Raw genomic sequence first — 19550 nt, 5'->3', positions numbered from 1 at the left:
GGAGTCTTAGGCTGTTTGGATTGAAGATAAACCTGGCTGCTGTTGCTTGTTTGGCAGTCTGTGCAAAGCATGAGCTGGAGAAGTAGCTAAAGATGGAAGGTAAAAGGCTGCAATGATGTGAAAATGTTCTGTCCTGGCCATGTGTACTCCAGACAAAATGATTGAATGAGAGAACTGAGATTATAATGACATGACTGAAAATGCTCTTGGTATGTTCTCAAGGATTTTGATACAAAATTTTGATATGTATTTGAAAAGTGTGGGCAAAAGAGGGAGCAGGAAAAATCCTAACCCCAACAGTGGATGAAGAATATGTGATAGATTTGGCAGATAGTGCTCATATGGTCTGAATATACTGAAAATTTTAAGACTCACAAGGTGATTTTTGAGCCTCTTGCAGTTTTGTATTTAAGAGTGCTATGTGACGAATCCTGAAGCCGATGATGTGTACTGTGAAACCTTCTGCTGTCTACTGTCTGGATTTATTATAATTGATTTGAAATTCTTCAGTGCCCTCTCATGCTATATGACTGCAATGTGTGTTTGAAATGGCAAGACTTAAAGGTTGCAGACAGCTGCGGGGGCTTGTGTATTTTAAGGGCTTTTTTAATATGATAGCTATCCAAAGACAAACTATGATTGTATACGACACTGCCGCCAAACCTAAACATCACTTGAGGTTGTTTGTCTGCTGCACCCACTGTCAAGGTTAGAAATAATTTTCTTTTTTTTTTTCTTTGTGCATGTATCAAAAACTATGCAACTCTGAATTTGTTCACTGTGACAGAATAGTCTTCCTCTAAGCAACCCAGTTTCTCTTTTCTTCCTTTTTCAGACTAGGTTTCTTATATGCAGTTGTGGTGCTTCTCTTCTTTTTGTGTAGTTGGTTCTTTGGGTTTTGTTTTTCTAAGATGTGGATATTTTGGATCTGTATCAAAGAGACAAGGTATTTCAGATCTTCTTGGTGTTAACATTAGAGGTGCAAATGGAGCCTACAGTCATGTTGTCTAGACTAGGAAGTCTCACTACTCAAACTACATGTAATCATTTAGCAATAGGAAAACTGAGAAATATTCATGTCAGTTCCTGTAGCCAATTTCAGGATTGTTTGTAGGCTGTCTTTGGCTTAGCTGAAGAGCTTCAGTTGTCAGGGAAGATAAAGAAGAATTGCAAATTCAACACCCCTAGACAGTCATCATCCAGACTACTGCTGTGTATGTCCAGGACTGTTGTATGAAATTCTATAAAACTCTGATTTCATTTGTATAAGACAAGTGGAGATTTTATTTAATGCACATCTTTGTACCTTGAAGTCTTTTAACATGTGAATGCATCCTCAGAATGTGGGCAACTTACATGGTGGTGCAGGAGGAGACTTGGGTGCTCCCTGTGGTCAAAGCACAGGGGAAGGTAGTGAACACCGAACACACTCATTGGTGCTTGGATGGTGGAAATGCTTTGCAGAATGAAAGGTTCTGTGGTTCTGTAATTCATAAAGACCTTCTGGGTGCTATGGTGGCAGATCACCTCTGAAGGTCATGTCTAATCTGATTTGCAAAGCTGTGTTACTGACTGTTTTCAGCAGCTTATATATCACTTATGTGTTCCTAGTCAGATAAGCTTTGTGGTTTGTAGTCAAGCTGTCTTAAATGGCAGACAAGATAGATGTCTCTTTATGCTCTGGCCCAGCATTTTCATTTTAATTTGTGTTTATATGTTACTATGCAGAAACTTCTTTGTGATGCAATAGTAGTAGGGAAAAAAAAACCAAACCAAACCCTCAAAGCTGTTTATTTGCAATGAAGTGTAGGGGCCACCTGATAAAAGAGTTATGAGGTTTTCTGATGCTAAGATTTGGGAAATACAAAACTAAATGTGAAATATGACCTCGGAAGTCTCTGAAATATGTGTTTGTATTATCTACAGATAGGTCCTAATTGATGCTTCAAGAATACAGATGTGAAAGGGAAATGGGTAGGTCTTCCTGGAATATATCAATAGAACTGGCTGTTCCTGGTGCAAATCAGCTGCTTCTACAAATGGACTTTTGAAAGGGCTTGACAGTTTACTCAGAATTAACAGGTAATTTATGGCACTGGAAGAGGAGTCACTGGAAGCCAACCATCAAGTCTGTGACTGGGGGACTCTTAGCTGGTTAGCCGTCTTCCCCTTTAGGTATCTAGGCTAAAAAAAGAAAAACCCACGATCTAGAAGGATGAGTAAGCATTATATCATCACTGATTGTTCCTCAGCTCCCACACACAAACAGGTCTTAGCCCATGACAGAATACTGGCAGGAGCTGCTGTCGGATTGACAAGTAGCAGCTTTGGTGTGAAGCCTTCCTGGAAATCTTTTATCCTTTTAGTTGAACAGCATCATTTTATCGTGCTATCTTAGAAGATTTTATCACAAATCTTATTTATTATGCTGCTTTGAAATGCCTGGATTTTTCTAGCCTTGATTTCTGATCTCCCTTAAAAGCTTTCTTAGATATCTGTGTCCTGTCCCGCTTTAGATTGCAATGAAATTCTTAGTGTGTTTATTCTCACAACACAACCTTGTGAGGAAAAGAAATGCAATTTGCAGGGGAGATTGCTAAGAAAATAAAGAGACAAAGGTGAGATTTCATAACCTTAAATCTAGTGGCTTGCTGTCATCAGAAGTAGAGATCTCTGGATCTCTGGACACTTCTGCTCCTTTCCTATGAAAGAAAAGACTTTAAAAATTGGTCTTCTGAGTTCTTGACTGGTTGCCCTAATCTGGGACACAGTCTTTTTCCTGTCAGCTTGTGAAATGCAGATGGGAGTTTTGGAAACTGGGCCAGGGGAAAATTTCTCCAGATATATCAAAGTTGCACTGCTAATCATTATTTTTGACTGCAGTGGGGCTTTGTTTAACACAGGACAGCCTATTGAAGAGTTTTGAACTCTGTATCACATAACAGGAAGGAACAATTTATTTCATTAGGAACCTCTTCAATTTAATATTGGCTTAAGAAATATTAATTGCAGAGACCTTCTAGGAATGTGCTATTTGGTTTTTGTTGTCCAGTAGAATTTAAACTTGTTGGTTTCCATAGCTATTTTAAGCTCTACATATTGACAATGCTTCCAGTCCATGACATGACAATAACAGCTAGCAAAAATAACCTTGAAACTGCTGAAGTGTTTCACCCTTCACAGACAAATGACAGAGCATGCTCCACACTCCCAGACCACCCTCTCCCATGTGTGATTTGGGTGGGAGAGGGATGGAATGGGACAGACTGCTTTTTTCCACAGCAAGTTCTGTCAGCAAATCTAGGCTTTTTAATTAGCCTTCATTCCCTTAAAATGCACACTGAATATCTTTCCACAGTTTAATATCTCAGAACTGAAAGAATGACCGCAAAAGCTGGCAAGCTCAGGGTAATCCTTATGGTGATGGTGCTGCTCCAAAGGCAAATGAAAAGCTGGAAGGACAGCATTGCCAGAAGAGAACCCTTATGGCATCCTTGGCCATTACAAACACAGTTCTCTCAGGAGCTCATTTCTATGACAAGAACTCTTATTGAGTCACAGATGCCCTGAAAAGCCAAATCTCTGGAGTAGCTTTCTTTTATGGCCTTGTTCTTGAGATTTGGAAGACCTTCCTGAACTCTGGATTAGACTCAGGTATAAGACACTTAACAGAGAGTGGCATTTATTGTACACCGAGATGAATCTACCTCTATTTACCATTGGAAATGGAGTGGAATATTATTAGTGCAATATTATTAGTGCAATATAGAAATACTGAGTGTTTTTAAGAAGGGCTTTAATTTTTTTAATCTTCTTTTGGTCAAACAAATGCAGATCAGGGTTCCTGAAAAAGGAATGTATCCTCATTTTTTTCATCTAAAATTCTTTCTTAACACCATAATAATAGTATGTCAGTGTCTCATGGTTTGTCTGAAGCTATCTTTTTAATATAACTGCATGAACTTGATCTTTCTCCTAATTTTGCAGTTTCAGTAACAGAAACATGAAAAGGATGAATTTTTTTTTTTCAGTTGTCCCAGAGAAAGTCTGAGGAGCAGCCAGAAAATTCCTCTAACTGCCAAACTGTTCCTTTGCTTACTGCATTGGTGGCTTAGGAGTCTTTTCTTTCTCTCTGTTGTTGCTCCTTTCTTCTAATGATCTCTCCTTCCCTATATTGTCAGAGGTCAGGACGGAGTTTTTGTCAACCCTTTGGGCATCAAGATTTCTTAGTGGTGTGTTTCATCAGGCCCTGAGCAGGACAGGAAATACCCAGTGTAGAGTTAGTTGCATGAAGATTCAGGTCATTGTCTGTGGGTGCCAGATGCATTTTTGGAAGTTTTCAAAAGCTGTCTCAGATTTTCACCTTCTTTTGGAGAGATGCAATATATGGAACTGGAAAGCAAAATCCAGTACTTTGACAGTAGTCTTCTTGTCTGCTGGTAAGTTACTTAAACATGAAATGTGACTCAGGTGTACTATTTGTTGGAGCAAGCCCAAAAGAGGGAAGATTATCAGGAGGCTGGAGCACCTCTCCTATGAAAACAGGCTTGAGAGAGTTGTGGTTGTTCAGCCAGGAGAAGGGATGGCTCCAGGGAGACCTTAGAGCACTTTCCTTAGTTGGAGAGGGACTTTTTACAAGGGCATGGGGTGACAGGACAAGGCATAATGTCCTTAAAGTGAAAGAGCATTCGTTTAGATTAGATATTTGGAAGAAATTCTTTACTGTGAAGGTAATTAGGCACTGGGACAGACAGACAGATGGATACCCCATCGCTGGCAGTGTTCAAGGCCAGGTTGGATGGAACTTCAAGCAACCAGCACTCATAAAAGCTATCCCTGCCCATGGTAGGAGGGTTGGAATTAGGTGATGGGTCTTTAAGTAGTCTATGATTGTGTGATTTGGGAACACAGTACCTCCTTAGCATATGCATGCATGCATACAAGTGAGTACTCCTGGGGTGTGTGCACATACATACGTGTGTCCTGACGTGATTGCACAGGGAGAAAGGCAACGTGTACACAGCTCTGTCTGCGTGTACTTTCCCAGCATGTATGAAAAGAGGGAGCAAACTCACAATCAAATAAGCAGCGCGAGCAGAGGGAAAAAAGATGAGATTGCAGTTGATTATGAGCCTGGCAGCAGATGTGCTACACAAATCCAGCCCGCTGCATCCAGGCTGTTTCCATGGCGATGGAGCGAGTAATTGTGGAGCTCCGGCGCGCTCCCCCGCGGCCCCCGCCAAGGTGGACGCGGATGCCGGGGTCCCCATCAGCGCTTCCTCCGGGTGAGCGCCGGGCTCTGAGACACGACGAGCGGGCGGCGCGGGGGGAGCCCCGGAGACGGGGATCTCTGCTCTGCTCATCCCCGCCGTGCGATGGCAGGATGCGAGGGAAGCGGCGCTCTTCCTCGGAAATACGGTCTCCCGAGATGCTAAATAAGCGGGCAGGAGTTTCCCTGCCGCGGGAGTGGGCTGCCATTGGCTGCCGCCGCCCGCCCGTGCCAATGGGAGCCCGCCGGGCGCCCGGCACATAAGCGGAGCTGGGCGCGGAGCGGGCAGCGCGGCGGGCGGAGGCGCGGCCGCGGGGCAGCGGCTCTCCCATGGCCCAGAGCATCGCCGCGCAGCGCCCGCCGCCCGCGAAGGGCAGCCTTGAGTCATCCGCTCGCTGCCGTGTGGGAGGTGAATTTGTCACCGGGAGCGATGGAGCTACGAGATCTCTGTAAGTAGAGCCGCGTACTTTATGCTGCTGTTTCGGCCCGGGCATGGAGCGATTGGCGGTGTCGAGGAATGGCAAAAGCAAATTAGTAGCAGCTGTAGGTAGCCCGAAGGATTCCTCGGTTTTGTATCGCGTGTTGCGAGGTGTGTTCTTCCCAATGGTCTCAGGCATCGGACAAACTAGTTAGCTGTTTGCATTGCCTTGGGTGGTTTCTTTAGCCTAATTGAGGTTGGTCTGTGGAAGGATGCTGTGTTCTTCGGGGTGTTTCAGATCACCGCTGTGTTTGAAAAGGAAAGCGAACCATTTGGAGAAGAATGTTGCAGGCACAAAAGTCTGAGGTGCCCACATGAAGTCACCAGTATTTCTGGTGTCAGTATAATAATAACAGGTATGTTATTACAGTGATTTGTCAAATGCCAGTTCAGACCCTGAGCCAAGAAAACACGAGTTGCTCATCATTCATCACTGCGTTCAGCGCAAAAAAGTCATTGCTTTTCCTATCCCTCCTGTTCATTTTCTCTTTTTCTTCAAATTGGTTTATTCTTCTTCGAAGGCTTTTTAAACCACATTTAATTCAAAAGCTTTCCTATTTGTTTATGAAAGCTGTGAGTACATGAAAAGTGTGAAGAGTTTCCTTTTTCACCATTGTGGGGCATGCGTTGGAAGTTGATTTCTTTGCCTGTTGGGACTCTGCTTTTGATTCTGTAAAGCAGAAACAGTATATTTAGAAAGGGGAGGGAAGTGTGTGTGCAAATCTGTCCCTCTGCAACCCTCTGGGGTTACTTACACCAGCCATGAATTCGGCTCAGCATTGTTCATGTTTTATCGTGACAGGGAGCTTTTGCTGCATGGAGCTCATGGTTGTCTCTGCTTAACCCTCTCAGAGACTGTAGTCATCTTATCTGGTTTGTAAAAATACATAGGAGAAATGGCAGACATCGGAAAAAAAAGATTTAGAAAAAAAAACCTTTTTGTTTTTTCACCCTGTTCCTGAGCTTGTCAAGTGTGTCAAGTATTTTATAGTAACCAAACTAGGTGCAAACATCGTATGAAGCTGGTTGCATTTTTGGGATCCATTTTTGGTGTCTTATGTTCATTTGAGAACTTAACATACAGCTTCATTTCCCAGCATTAGGAACTGCTGAGAAGTCACATTGCTGCCTGGGAATCTCAGGCTGAGAGTGTAAATTTCTTCAGATTTGGTTTAACTGGTCAGCTTTGCTTTTGCCTTGCAAGTTGTGGCAGGAAGGTGTGTACATGGAGCTTATCCCTCCAGTTAAAGGAATCAGCATTGCCTCGGAGTTGATTTAAAAAAAAAAAAAATGTCAGTGTTTTGAAGAACTGATGGATCAATACAAATTAAAAAAAAATACAGAACATAGAATTCAGTTCATCAATACTGGGAGAGTGTCTATTGGTGTGCGTAATACTACTCCTCTGTGTGGTTTTGAGTGTTTAACCTGATGTATAACAAATGCAGGAGGGACCCCTTATTAAGCTTGACTTATTGCTTTTTCTGAAGACACAGATATAAGTCACTCTTCCCTGTGTTTCCCAGGGGTGTTTGGGTCACCTTTTACTGAAATGATGGCCCCAGGCATTCTATGGCACTGGGCTTAGAAAAAAAAATATGCATTTTTCTAATGCAAAAAAGAGATAACTGTTAGGTCTTATTGCGATACCTGTTTTTGTTCAGCACTGATGAAAGTGCCAAGAATGATTTATTTTTTTTTTTTCAATGAGGAAGGTATTTTGCTGCTATGTTACCTTCCCCAGGGTCTTGTATCATTCATTTGTATTTACTTAGCACTGGTGTAGCTGAAAATCCCATTGCGTACGGCAGTCTAGGCAGAGATGTGCCCACTCCCCATCCTGAAGGTGGATGCTTTGATCTAGGCTAAGATATTCCATAAAAATCTGTAAGAAAGCTTGGACCTTTGCACGCCTAGGCGTGGGTTGGTCCTGGCTCCAGGCTGGTCATTTTTAACACCTTTGGGTTGCATCAAAATGAAGCTTAAGTGCACCTTTGAGGGTTTTTAATTCCATACCTACTGCCTTCTGCTTTATTTTATGATTGCTGATGTGAAAGCATAGAAGAACATTGTCTTTTAAGGTGACTGCAACTCTTAAGATGATATTTTTATTCTTGTTAGCACTCCAGGGACATAGTTCAAACAACAAAAACCTCTCAAGTTTAGTCACCAGTGTTAGGCAAACACTGTATTGTGATGGAGCTCCTCTCTCTCCCATAACCTTGTTTGAAGGGATTTTTTTTTTGCTTGTCTATCCCTGTGCATTAGCAGATAAAAGGAGGGGGCTGTGGAGGGAGGGAGGGAGAGAGACAACCTATAACTGCTAAGCACTGGATCAGTCTGTCTGAGGGCTTCAATCCCCAGTGGTGCCTGAGGTGGAAAAACCCGTGTTGCAGTCAAAGCCATGCTTGCATTAGATTTTTGACCTGATGGTGCAGAGAACTGTTGCTCGTTGTTAGTGCTTGGGGATGATCTATGTGGGAGAGGCATTTCAGATTCCCAGGCTATAAGAGTTCCAGCAACAGAGGAGTGAGTAGGCTTCAGTGAGAGCTGTGGCATGCTGGCAGCAGTTGGGAGGATGCAGAAGCTGAAAAAAAATGCTATCTTGGGTAGCTTTAATTGGTTGCATTGGAAAACACTTGGTTTGATGGGCTCATATGTCTTCTAAAATGCTTGGTGCCAGACCAAATTGGCATAGCTCCATTGACTTACACGAGATGCCACCAGGCATTGATCTGATCTTCAGTCTTATGCTTATATTTTTCTTGGAAGAGTGAGATTTTCAGAAAGGGAGCAGGTTATTTTTTTTCTTTCTATTTGCCTCAATGATGGTAAATTGAAAACTGAAATGGAATAGGCATTCCAGAGGTTTTGTTTTGTTTCTATGGGCTTTAAGCTTAATGGGTTATCTTTTATCTGCTTGTAGAGCCTTATACCCATATGTCAGTCTATACTGGAAGCATAGAGCAGAAATTCTGATCTAAGCTTTGTATATGTCGAGAGATATTAAATTTGAATATTTCATTATTTCCCTAGATCTTAACCCTCCTTCAGTTGTAAAATGACCTGGTGGTCATTCATGTTCTAGGTAAACAGATGCTAGAGCCACCAGTCTTCAGTTTTGCCTCGGTTGTATATTGTTTTCACCCCATTATTCAAGTGAGTTGGCACAAATTTTTACACACATGTGGAGAAAAGGTGGCTCGATATGTTCACCTCCAAATGAATTGAAGACAGTTGTAAGACTAACAACACAAATATAAACAGTTCCTTATTTTTATGTCTGAAAAAAAACCACACTTTTTTAGAAGAAAAACCTTCTCCATGCTAAGGCTGGGTTTACGTGGAACATCATGCCACAGAAAGCTCTCGTTCCCTGTTCAGTGTATACACACTCACATCTCCAATGGCACATGCACACAACAAAGCAAGACCAACCACAGAATAAAAATGGAACAGCACTAAAACATAGACTTGTGAATTGTGAAAAGCTCATTGATTTGCTTGACACCCATTTTGTTCAACACTGTGCAGTGCTAATCTGAAAATTCCTGTGCGTCACGAAAACTTTTCAGAACAATAAGAACTGTCAATTCCAGCAGATTTTACAGACCTGTCATTATCGTTCTTGTCTTGAAGCACTAAGTGGCATATAGAGGAATTTTTGGCAGGAGTTCAGGACTACTCTTGTAAAGAGGAATCGTGTGCCACTACCTCATGGATATTATAATCTGAAGCTAGAGTTCAGCCCAGCACAGGCTCCTGGAAGCACGTCTTTCTCCATCCAAGTGTGCTGCTCTTATGGATCTCACTTGTTTTGTCTCTTCAAAAACCCACAACTACAAACCACTGCTTTTTACTGTTCTCAGATGTAATAACGTAAAAGAAAAAAAACTGTACATTCTTTCTGCATTTTGATATCTTCCAGAAAACTAGAACACTTTAATGAAATCATGCCCCCCCTCCACCTGCTGCTTCTCCAGAAAAGAAAAGTGGGGATAGCAGCACTGATGGCCACAAGCAGAAGTTTTTATTAACTCCCTTTTTCTTGAGACCATATTGCTGGTACTTCCTTCTCTTGGAGTATCTGTTAGGAAAATGCTCACACACCCCACATTCCCCATCATTAGGAACTACAGCCCCCCTTAGACACATGCCTCTGTGAGGAGAAGCATAATGAAGGGAAGAAACATTGACTTTGTGTCAGAGAGATTCAAATTTAAGTTCTTTATCAGAGGCCATGTAGCTTGAAAGTGTTTTGTCTTCCATACTTACACTTCCCAGTGTAGCATCATCTGCATACATACCTCACCCAAATTAAATAAAGTTTCAGTATAGTAAGGGTATGACATTCACTCTGAATATTAAAATATTCATTCAGTTATGCATCCTTGGTTTTGGTAACTTAGAGAATCCATACATGTTGCAATTAATTGTCAGCATTTTCAAAAGTCTGCAGAGCACAGATCCATTTTTTGTGGACTTCACAAGATTCTAGCAGGTTTTGCTACCCAGGAATTAAGTGGTTTCAAAAAAGCATGTGAAAATCAGACCTCAGAAGACATGCATGACCTCCATTTAAACTAGAACTTTGATTAGCTCTGTCTTGGGTGTTTTAAAGTCCTCTGTGATGCACAAAAGCAATCTTGTAATGGGGTGAAAAATGAGATCTTCGTAATGCTAGCCCACTGTCAAATTAATACATCAAATAATATGCTCTTATCCTGAATCACTGGACTGCTTTTATCAGAGCTTTTGATGTGGCAAAGAAAATACTTGTTCCATAGTTACAAATCCAACTTTCTTAGTCTTCCCTTCTCTTTGAACCTCAGTTTTCTTATGACTTGGAACATCGTGATGCGGAGAGCAACATTCAAAGCTAGGTATTTCAAGACTCACATCCAGAGGCATATTAGAAGCTACACAAAGGGATTTTCTGTAAGTGTGGTTTTCAAATATAGGTAACCTTCTGGCTTGACCTCTGGATCCACTCCCAGTCTGCATTTTAAGAAAAAGAATCTACCCACATACAGTTATCTCCAGTAAGAACAAAGCTGTCATTGTATTCTGACACCTGTAGAAAGAAATGGATATATAAAAAAAAAGTGGGGGGAATTGTGAAAATACTTGAATGAGCTCACATTTAAGAAAGACATGAACCCACAGATATTGGAAGCAAAGGGAAGACTTTCAGGATAGCTGCAGAATGTTTCTTTATTTTTTAGCTTCACCATGTTAATTAAACAGATTTGAAAACATATGCAAAAATAGATTTTCTAGATCCCTACAAATATAGCTCTGCAAGTGCTTTGCCATGAAAGTTAATAAGATTCTAACTTTAGACTGGGGTTTCTGTCTGGTGCCTAATAGAAGCCACTGCAAAGGATGGTGTTTTTTCATTCTACCTTTGCAGCTCTTCATCCAGGTGTGGTGTCTTTCCCAGTTTCCACCCTTTTTCTGGCAAAGATGTAAGTTGTCATAGATTTATCCCAGCTCCGGTAGACACTTCACGAAAGACTGGTGAGAAGATATCTGCAGATTGAGAAATGCACCTCTGTTTGTCTGCGAGTATTTCCTGATGTCCTGCATGAAAGCACCAGAAAGGCGTTGCAGAGCTTGTCCTTCCTCCATGTGGATGGATCATCAGCAAAAGGCACAGCAGAGTCAAGGTGTGCCTTTTGCTGTGTTGCTGCCTTGCCTCAGCACAACCAGCCTTAGCAGAGCTTTTGGCTTCCAGCCAGCTGGGATGTGCCAGAACGTGCTGGAGCTAAAGCTTTGAGTGCCCTACAAGGGAAGCGTGTCCCAGTTTTTGGCAGCACCACAAGGTTATCGCCTCCTCATCAGATAATTCAGCACGGTGCTGAGGAACGTGTGTGTGGAAGATCCTTGTCCTGCAAGGAAGGTACCTCACAGTTCCTGCGCTCAGCACAAGGGGTTGGAATGTATCTGTGGCCCTAGCCTCAGGGAAGGGAAGGACTGTGGATCAACCAGGCTTCTCTCCTGATCCCCACAGTGCCCTCACAAGGGACCTCTGCTGTCTCCCTCCCCAAACTCACCTTTGGATGCTGGAATTAAGCCACTTGGCCAACAGAAGCTCCTCTCAGCTTTCGGAAAGGGGAGCCTCCCTGATGTGAGACACCTTGCTGTCTGTTCAAGCTCTCAGGGTCATGCTCAGGAGTAGCTGCAAAGAGACACAGAATGAAACCTCTCACTTTTACAGGACCAGTTGCTTTGGTGCGTAGAGTAGTAAATAAGCAAAGGCTTGAGTTAGGAACACCTCTGATGTTTTGTAACTGCACTGAGGAGCTGGGTTATATTTATATGTTAATAGTTGGTCTTGAATTTTTCTGCCTTTAAATGCTACTATAACCCAGTTAAATATTTAATAGAAGAGTGGAAAGTCTATTCACAGCAGTTTCACAAGTACATTTCTTTGTTCTCACTTCCCAACTTACCTTTTAAAATCCCCTATTCAAATTACCACCCTATCTCAAACAGCAACACAATGTTTTGCCATTATGCTTAGAATGTCATAAGTTCCATTTCCAATAGTAAGTGAAATTATGCTCATTTTCATTGGTACTGAAAAGGTACAAGTGAATCTTAAAATAAGTTCTGGTTTTTCATGCATGAAATTATGTATCAGTTCACCTCTGCATGCAGGATTTCTATCATTCTATAGTCATGGGCATCTACTCCAGAATGAATTTTGCACCAATCCCAATAACGATTTTTGTTGCTAAAGGTTGTAGCCCAGTGAATTTCAAGGCTTTGAATTTGTATTACAAATTTAAGGTATAAGCAAGAAACTTTGACTCAGAATGTCTCTGGTGGAGTAAATATCAAGTGTTTCAGGCATACAGTTCTGACCATAAATGTTTAACATTGACCTGGTAAGATAAACAGTTACTGGATTGTGTTCCCTTTTTTTTGTTTTTAAAGGACTCTCTGTCAGGTTTCAACAAAGGATAAAAGAGACACCTTTCTAATTTTGTTAATTGTTATTGGGTACTAGTAATTGAAAGAAATTTGAATTTTTTTCAGTTGGAGAGACGAATGACAGATTCGTGATGTGAAAAGTGTAGGAAAGTCCCCCAGCTAATTCTGTGACTTTCAACTTAAACACCAGAGCTTAGTTGCTGATTGTTCCAGAAGTTTGCCTGAACTGTGATTTAAAAATTTTATTGCGCCAAAATCCCAGAGGTTATTGCAGTTTGCAGCAGATAATCAGTGTGTGGTTCTTGTGATTGTGAAGAAATGTGTACATTTCATCAGGATCTCCTGCACAGGCAGACACCTGGGCCCGAATCCAGATCCTTTCACATCATGCCCTCAATCTGGTGTTCTCATCACTGCCTCTGCATCATTGCTGCTGGCAAACCATTTAACCTAGCAAGGGTATTGTGCATCCCTGATGCCACAGCCCATTTGGAGCACCTACGTGTTGCCAGTGCCACAGAGCACCCGTAAAAAGTGAACACAGCAAGTTGTGGGCCACTTTTGGGGCAGAGCACAGTGGTCCTGCTTCACAATTTTGGTCATGTCAGCATTATCCATCACTTACATGATGATGGTTAGGGTGCAAACTCCAGAAGCTGCTTAAAAAGAACACCATTCCAGAAAGCAAAACCTTGGCTGTGTTGAAACAAGGGCTAGAACTCACATCATTTTTAGGCTGGTCCTCAGATTTAAGGGGTTGAATTCCTCCTGGGCTGAAGTGGTCAAATTGCACCATGAAGTCAGTCAAAAGGCATCTCCTCCTAAAGAAAATGAAAGATGTCAGAGAGCTCTGTGTGAGTCAGTTGCAAAACAAGTAACAATTTTGATTACTGATATACAAAAGACTGTTCCACCAGGGATAACAGCTTGCTTTGCTCTCAGGATGCAAGGGAGAAAGGAAGAGAAAGTGCATACTTGTAGCCAAGTTGGCTGCTACAGTCCAGCAGCACAGTCAATCAAATTGTTTCATCCTTCCAAGTCATTCTGTAATGTCACTGATTTATCTTGCTGCCATGCAATTCTCCCCTGTTGATAATTCCAGTTTTGTCAAGAGATGACAGAGATTTTGCACAAAACCTGCAAGCTACTCTTACCAAACAGTAGGCAAACAGTAGGAGAGCAAAGTAAGATTTCCTCCTTTTCATTGATGCCTATAAATAGTCCATGCTAACCTTAACAGCATTGAAGAAGTAGGGAACCTTTTTTTAGAAAAAGAATCTGTTATTTTTAAAACTATATTGACTCAGCAGAAGTAGATGTATGTGTTTTAGCTCATGATAGGTTGACAATCAAGCCCTGCTGTGAGTGCTTAGCTCTTCAATTCTGGCTGTAATGTTTTACATTTATTTTAACTCTGCAGTGTATTGGCACAAGTCTTGATATTATGGCCAGAAAGGATACTGCTTAGTTACTGTATATATTTGAAAAGAAAGGTCTTATTTACAGTTTTTACAATTCAGTTCTCTGTTGCTTTGATTTTTCATCATGTATGTGAGAAGGAGAGGACATAATTAACCAAAGCACATTTAATTTATGTCCAAGAATGGGTTGCTTAATAACAAATTTTTGAGCTCTCTGTTGTGCTGAGCAGAATTAGTCACAGGAGCCATTATATTATACTTCAGTAGTATTACTCCAATATGCAAGTGCTATCCGAGCATGATTTGAGCTACTTTGAAAAGTGTAAGAGGTTTCTTAGGAAAACTGAATCCCTTGGTCTTGCAGACAGGAGGGTTTTTTCAATATTATATTAGTATGCATGCATCCAATTAGAAATTAATGGGAAATCCAGATTTATGTAATAGGAGGAGATAACTAGGATGCTTACCATTACTGATGCAAAGAGAAAAATGGTTGTCTCTGTGTGTATAGGTGTTATAAATAATCTGGGAATGCATCACCTTTTAGTTATCTCTGTAGTCCTACAAGACTTTTTACTAATACAACTCAGAGGATCTTCACTGGAAATGTAAATTTCTGTAGAAGATTAAGATCACTGTATTTCCATGTTAGTTTTACCTTTTTCATGTGATTCTAGGCAGATGTAAAAGGTATTGCAAAATACAGTAGTTTAATACATATGCCATACTGACAAATGTTTCAGTGAAACAAGGCTGTAAAAGAACATTAATTAGCTTCTAATCAAGTTATTTTCCTGCTGTTACTAGTCTTGAGAATTCTGAAAATACCATAGAGAAGTATGAGTTTGAAAAGAAAGAAAAAGAGCAGATTTCCACTATTTTATGCATATTTTGGGGTTTGATAGAAAGGAATATTAAACTTTGTGTGTTTGACAGCATCATTTGATCAGCTGAGATTCTGTCTGCTCTGCTTTTAATCCTGTGGTATTTCAGGGTCTTTAACCACCAATTTCTAAAGATGATAATCCAACCCTCCGCAGCCAGTTGTGTAACTCTCATCAAGAGCCACACTGGAGTTACTGGTGTTTCAATAGAAACTGGCTTAACCTAGCAGGTGGTTAGATTTTGTTGAATTTTCTTTTAAAAGAGTTAGGCTGGTCTATCAGTGTAATGCTTAGATGTCATTCTTTTATTTGGGTCTTTTGAGTGTAGCCTTACTTCAGTGATGATGAAAATCACCCTGCTTAGAAACCTCATCTCTGGCAAAGCTTCAGTTAACATCATGAAAAAAAGCTTTCCTATACAGGTTGTTCTCTTTTTCTCACTGATCTGACAGTCCACTGTCTCCCCCAGAGCTTTGCTTTAATATGGTTTGTCTTGCCACACAGTAAATAGGAGAGGACATCTCATTGTAACCACCACCAAAATTTCATGCAAATATCAGCATGACCTGGCTACAACACCTCCAGTGCAGATATCCTACTCTAAATGTTATAGATTGCTATTAGGAGAACAAGAAGGGGAGCCAATTCTCAGGCATGTTTCTCTGCAGTCTCTTTTTCATCCAGAAACTGCTGAAGAGCCTTCAGAACTAGGTGGCTCTCTTTTAATACACTAAATCATAGCACCTTACATTCCTTTCTAGTTTATTTTAGAAAAACAGTACTAAGATAAAGGACTTTAGAAGCAAAAGTAACAGGATGATGCTATAAAGCCTGTGGTCCTGTTTTCAGTAGTGCAAGTATCAGGAGTCAGGCTGAAGATGTTTATAGACGCCATCTAAAAGTTTTCCATTGACATCAGGAGACACTCAGATTTGCTTCAACTTGCAGCGGGAGGGGTATAATAAATTCTCTGTTGGCCAAATTGATCACTCAGAAGCTACACTCCAAGCAGGAGTGTGGTTGTGTTCGAGGGAAGAAATGAGAATCTTGGCTCCATGTTTCAGAAGGCTGATTTATTATATTATGATATGATATTATATTATATATATAAAATATATATATATTTTATATATATATAAAATTCTATACTAAAACTATACTAAAAAGTATAGAGAAAGGATCCCTCAGAAAGCTGGAAAGGAAAAGAATGGAATGAATAACAAAAAACTCAGACAGAGAGTCCAACACAGCTGGACCATCACTGGTCATCAAGTAAAAACAATCCACACGGACCAATGAAAGATGCACAACCTCCAGAGCACATTCCACAGCCATTGGATAGTTATTGTTTACATTTCGTTTCTGAGGCTTCTCAGCTAGAATCGGAGAAAAATCCTAGCAAAGGATTTTCATAAAATATCACAGAGGCACAGGAGCAATACCTGACAGGCATACCTGACACTAGTGGGCAAGTTTCCTATTCCATGCAGGCTAATTTGATAATATCTTCTGGAAATCTTTAGTATACTCACTTAAAACTAAGAAAGCTAGTAAAAGGACTTGTCTCTAAAACTCTGGAAAAGTGAAGTTGCTCTGAGTTTTACCAGAGCAGAATAACAGCCAGAAAGTACTCAGCAAAATCCAAGGGAGGAAAGCAGGCTGCCAGTCCTTTCAGCCTTTGAGGGCAAAGAAGAGTGAACACTGGGGAAGGGCAGAACAGTAAGCCAAGGTTTGTTCAAGCTGGCAGTGTATGTTGAGAAGGGAGGAGAGAACATTCATGTCATATCCAGAGTGGAAACACTAAGACCAACCTTGAGCAAGAAAATATTATTTGCATTTGGAAGCCATCCTATCTCTGAGAAGTAGGAAAGGAGAAAGCCCTGTCTCATGGTTTTGTTGATGACTACATCAAACTGGCACAATCTGCTTCAGTCCTTCCATCCACCTCAGATTTGGTGTACCACCCTGAACCAAACAAAGGAACTTCCCTCTTGGTCCTTGGCTTTCTGCCTCTGCCACTCTTGAGCAGTAGCACTGTCCTTATTTAATGGGATATTGCAGGTGTAAAGTGTGCTGAAGATTCAAGGCTGTGGTTCAGAGCAGGCAAAAATAGGCTTGAGCCCTTAGGGTTAAGATTTCCCTGCAAACAAGCTGCAATAAAATTTATAGATGTAAGCCTATTTTATTAGCCAAGGATGCTTTTGTAGTTAAAATACGGCCATTGTAGTTTCTTAAAGGAGATGTGAAATTTCCTTTAACACAAGTGATTTTGCAGAGAAGCAGGAGTAAGCAACACTATGTGCTGACCCTGAAATTGTTTCTTGTGTTCTGTCAACTTATTTCTGGCTCACTGCATCCAAATGAGGCCTGTCTTTCTTCAAAACTCAATTTTGCCACTGTTAGAGCCAAATTTGGGTCTGAAGGGGCTAAAATTTAGGTAAACATACTATATCACATGTGTGAAGATAAATGTCCATAGCTGGGCACCATTCAAGGTTTAAACTAGACCAGTGATGATAGTTGTTTGTTGAGAAGTGTTGGATCAAATAAAAGTTCCAGGTCATGGGCTGCTTGGCTGTCGCATGGTTGGAGTGTCCCCTGTGTCTTCTCCTACTGTACACGTCTCCTTTCTCAGAGCAAGATGCAGGTCTGCTGTGTGATGGGAAGAAGTGCAAGTTGGCTTATTGGTGAGGAAGGAATGAGGGAACCCTCAAGGAAAGGAGAGGGAAGGAAAAAGAGAGAACAGGCCGTATTGTTTTGGTCACCATAGATAGGTCACCTTCAATTAGGTATCTATTACAGAGGTATTTTCCACCTTGTTTCTACAAGTGCTGGGATTGGAAAAAGTATTTGAGTAACTTCTGTATTATTTATGTTTTCCAGTGCTTCCATTTGCATTGGGATGCTTTAGTTCATCAAAACAGACAAAAAGGCAATGTGGCATCTTCACCGTGCTGCCCAAAAACCAGTCATCTTAAAGGTAGTTAAAGACAGGAAAGTTCAGAAATATAAATAGCTACCAAAAATATGTCCCTGATCTTAAAAAACTGCTGAGTCCTAGGATGTTTCTGATGTTAATGCTTTGTCTTTCCACCTTTTTTTTCTTTTTCTAGCTTTGTAGTGGCAGCCCATACAATTATGAGCTACTGCACAATTTTACACCTAAGGTACACAGTCACATTTAGAATCTGACAGTGTTCTCCTTCTGGAATAGGAACACTGCTTGCAGCCCACAGCTGAAACAATTAGCTTCATTAAGAAAAAGAAAAAAATGTTCTCTGGCTTACAGATACATTTTTAGAATTAGTTAAAATGAAGCAAAAGAAAAAATTTCAAGTAGACAGGTGAACAAGCCTCAGTACTTCAGGCTTCTCTTAGGGTTTTCAGAATCTTAGGGTTTTGAGAATATAAATAATTTAAATTAAAAGCCATTGACAATATATAATAGAAGAAAGGGCTCTGACAACAGCAGATGGGGCAGAATAGAAATTGTGATGTTACTATATGTACCTGCTTACACTAAAACTAGCAGGTGTGAGGAGGAATTTGAACTAAACTCTACGAACATGTATTCTTATAGCTCTTATTAATGGATTGTTCTGTTTCTCTCCCAGTTTCTCTTGACCCTTTTCTGAGGGTTAAATTAATCCCTTGTGCAGCTCAGCTGAGGATAATGAAGTTGTCCCAGGGTACAAATGTAGCCTTTGGGTTTGACCTACAGAAGGTTGAGCCTCTATTCCTCACTATGTTTTCAGGCAGTTTTATTTATGTTGGATTAATTAAAAACACCCTCTCCATTCCCCAGGCTTATGTGCTCTCCTGTGCAGAATAAAGGAGGTTCCAGTGTCTGGCCTCTCTCAGCCCATCCATGCTGATGCAGTAGAAAAATCTGCTAATGAGAGGATCTTAATGAACCTGATCAAGTTTATGAGCAAAAAGGCTCATGTTCTGATAGAACTGGCATGGGCATAGTTTATGATGTGAGGAACAGTTCAGATTCCTTTTTGTAGTCAGAGGCATGGCTCACATTTGGCCAGTAAGGAAGAGCCTTTTTTGCTGTAGGTGAATGTGAAGCATTAAACCATATGGTCATCTGGAATTTGATACAGGACAGGCAGACTGAAATAAATGCCTGTCCTAGTTCTTATGTATTATATTTTTAAAAGGTCTCAAAACAGTTATTTATCTTTAATATTTTAAATACATCAGTGTCCACAAATAGTATCAGTTTGGGGTCCAAAACGTGGCTTTTTAATCCAGTGTGAGAGACAGACTGAAATCTGGTCCAGAATCACCCCGTTATTCTGAGAATTTTGACTACAGTAAATTTCCTTTCTCTTTCTCTCGCTTTCTCTCGCTTTCTCTCGCTTTCTCTCGCTTTCTCTCGCTTTCTCTCGCTTTCTCTCGCTTTCTCTCGCTTTCTCTCGCTTTCTCTCGCTTTCTCTCGCTTTCTCTCGCTTTCTCTTCCTACATCCTTCTTTCTAACATGCCAGTACACATAGCGGCCAAGTGGAGGCTGGTACTTTGCTCTGAGGCATCAAAATAGACTTGAGGGAGAA

The 19550-nt window shown here is 40.9% G+C and overlaps 1 protein-coding gene across 9 annotated transcripts in view; it reads left to right on the top strand.

Annotated features, from left to right (window-relative positions):
• Positions 1 to 19550, top strand: part of ELMO1 (engulfment and cell motility 1) — a 300321-nt gene that overhangs the window by 213933 nt on the left and 66838 nt on the right. Inside the window, exon 1 of one of the 9 annotated variants that reach the window (XM_064418298.1) lies at positions 5258 to 5718. The exons of 6 other annotated variants lie outside the window; for them this stretch is intronic. The gene's annotated coding sequence lies outside the window, so the exon portion shown is untranslated. Of the gene's footprint in view, positions 1 to 5257; positions 5719 to 5841; positions 5859 to 17954; positions 17972 to 19550 lie in introns of those variants that run through there. 2 more of the 9 variants (XM_064418312.1, XM_064418290.1) reach the window with 2 other exon arrangements.

Source organism: Passer domesticus, chromosome 1 (genome assembly GCF_036417665.1).
Source record: "Passer domesticus isolate bPasDom1 chromosome 1, bPasDom1.hap1, whole genome shotgun sequence".
Taxonomy (NCBI): domain Eukaryota; kingdom Metazoa; phylum Chordata; class Aves; order Passeriformes; family Passeridae; genus Passer; species Passer domesticus.
The sequence above is the reverse complement of the archived record's forward strand: the minus strand, read 5'-3'. Positions and strand labels throughout refer to the sequence as shown.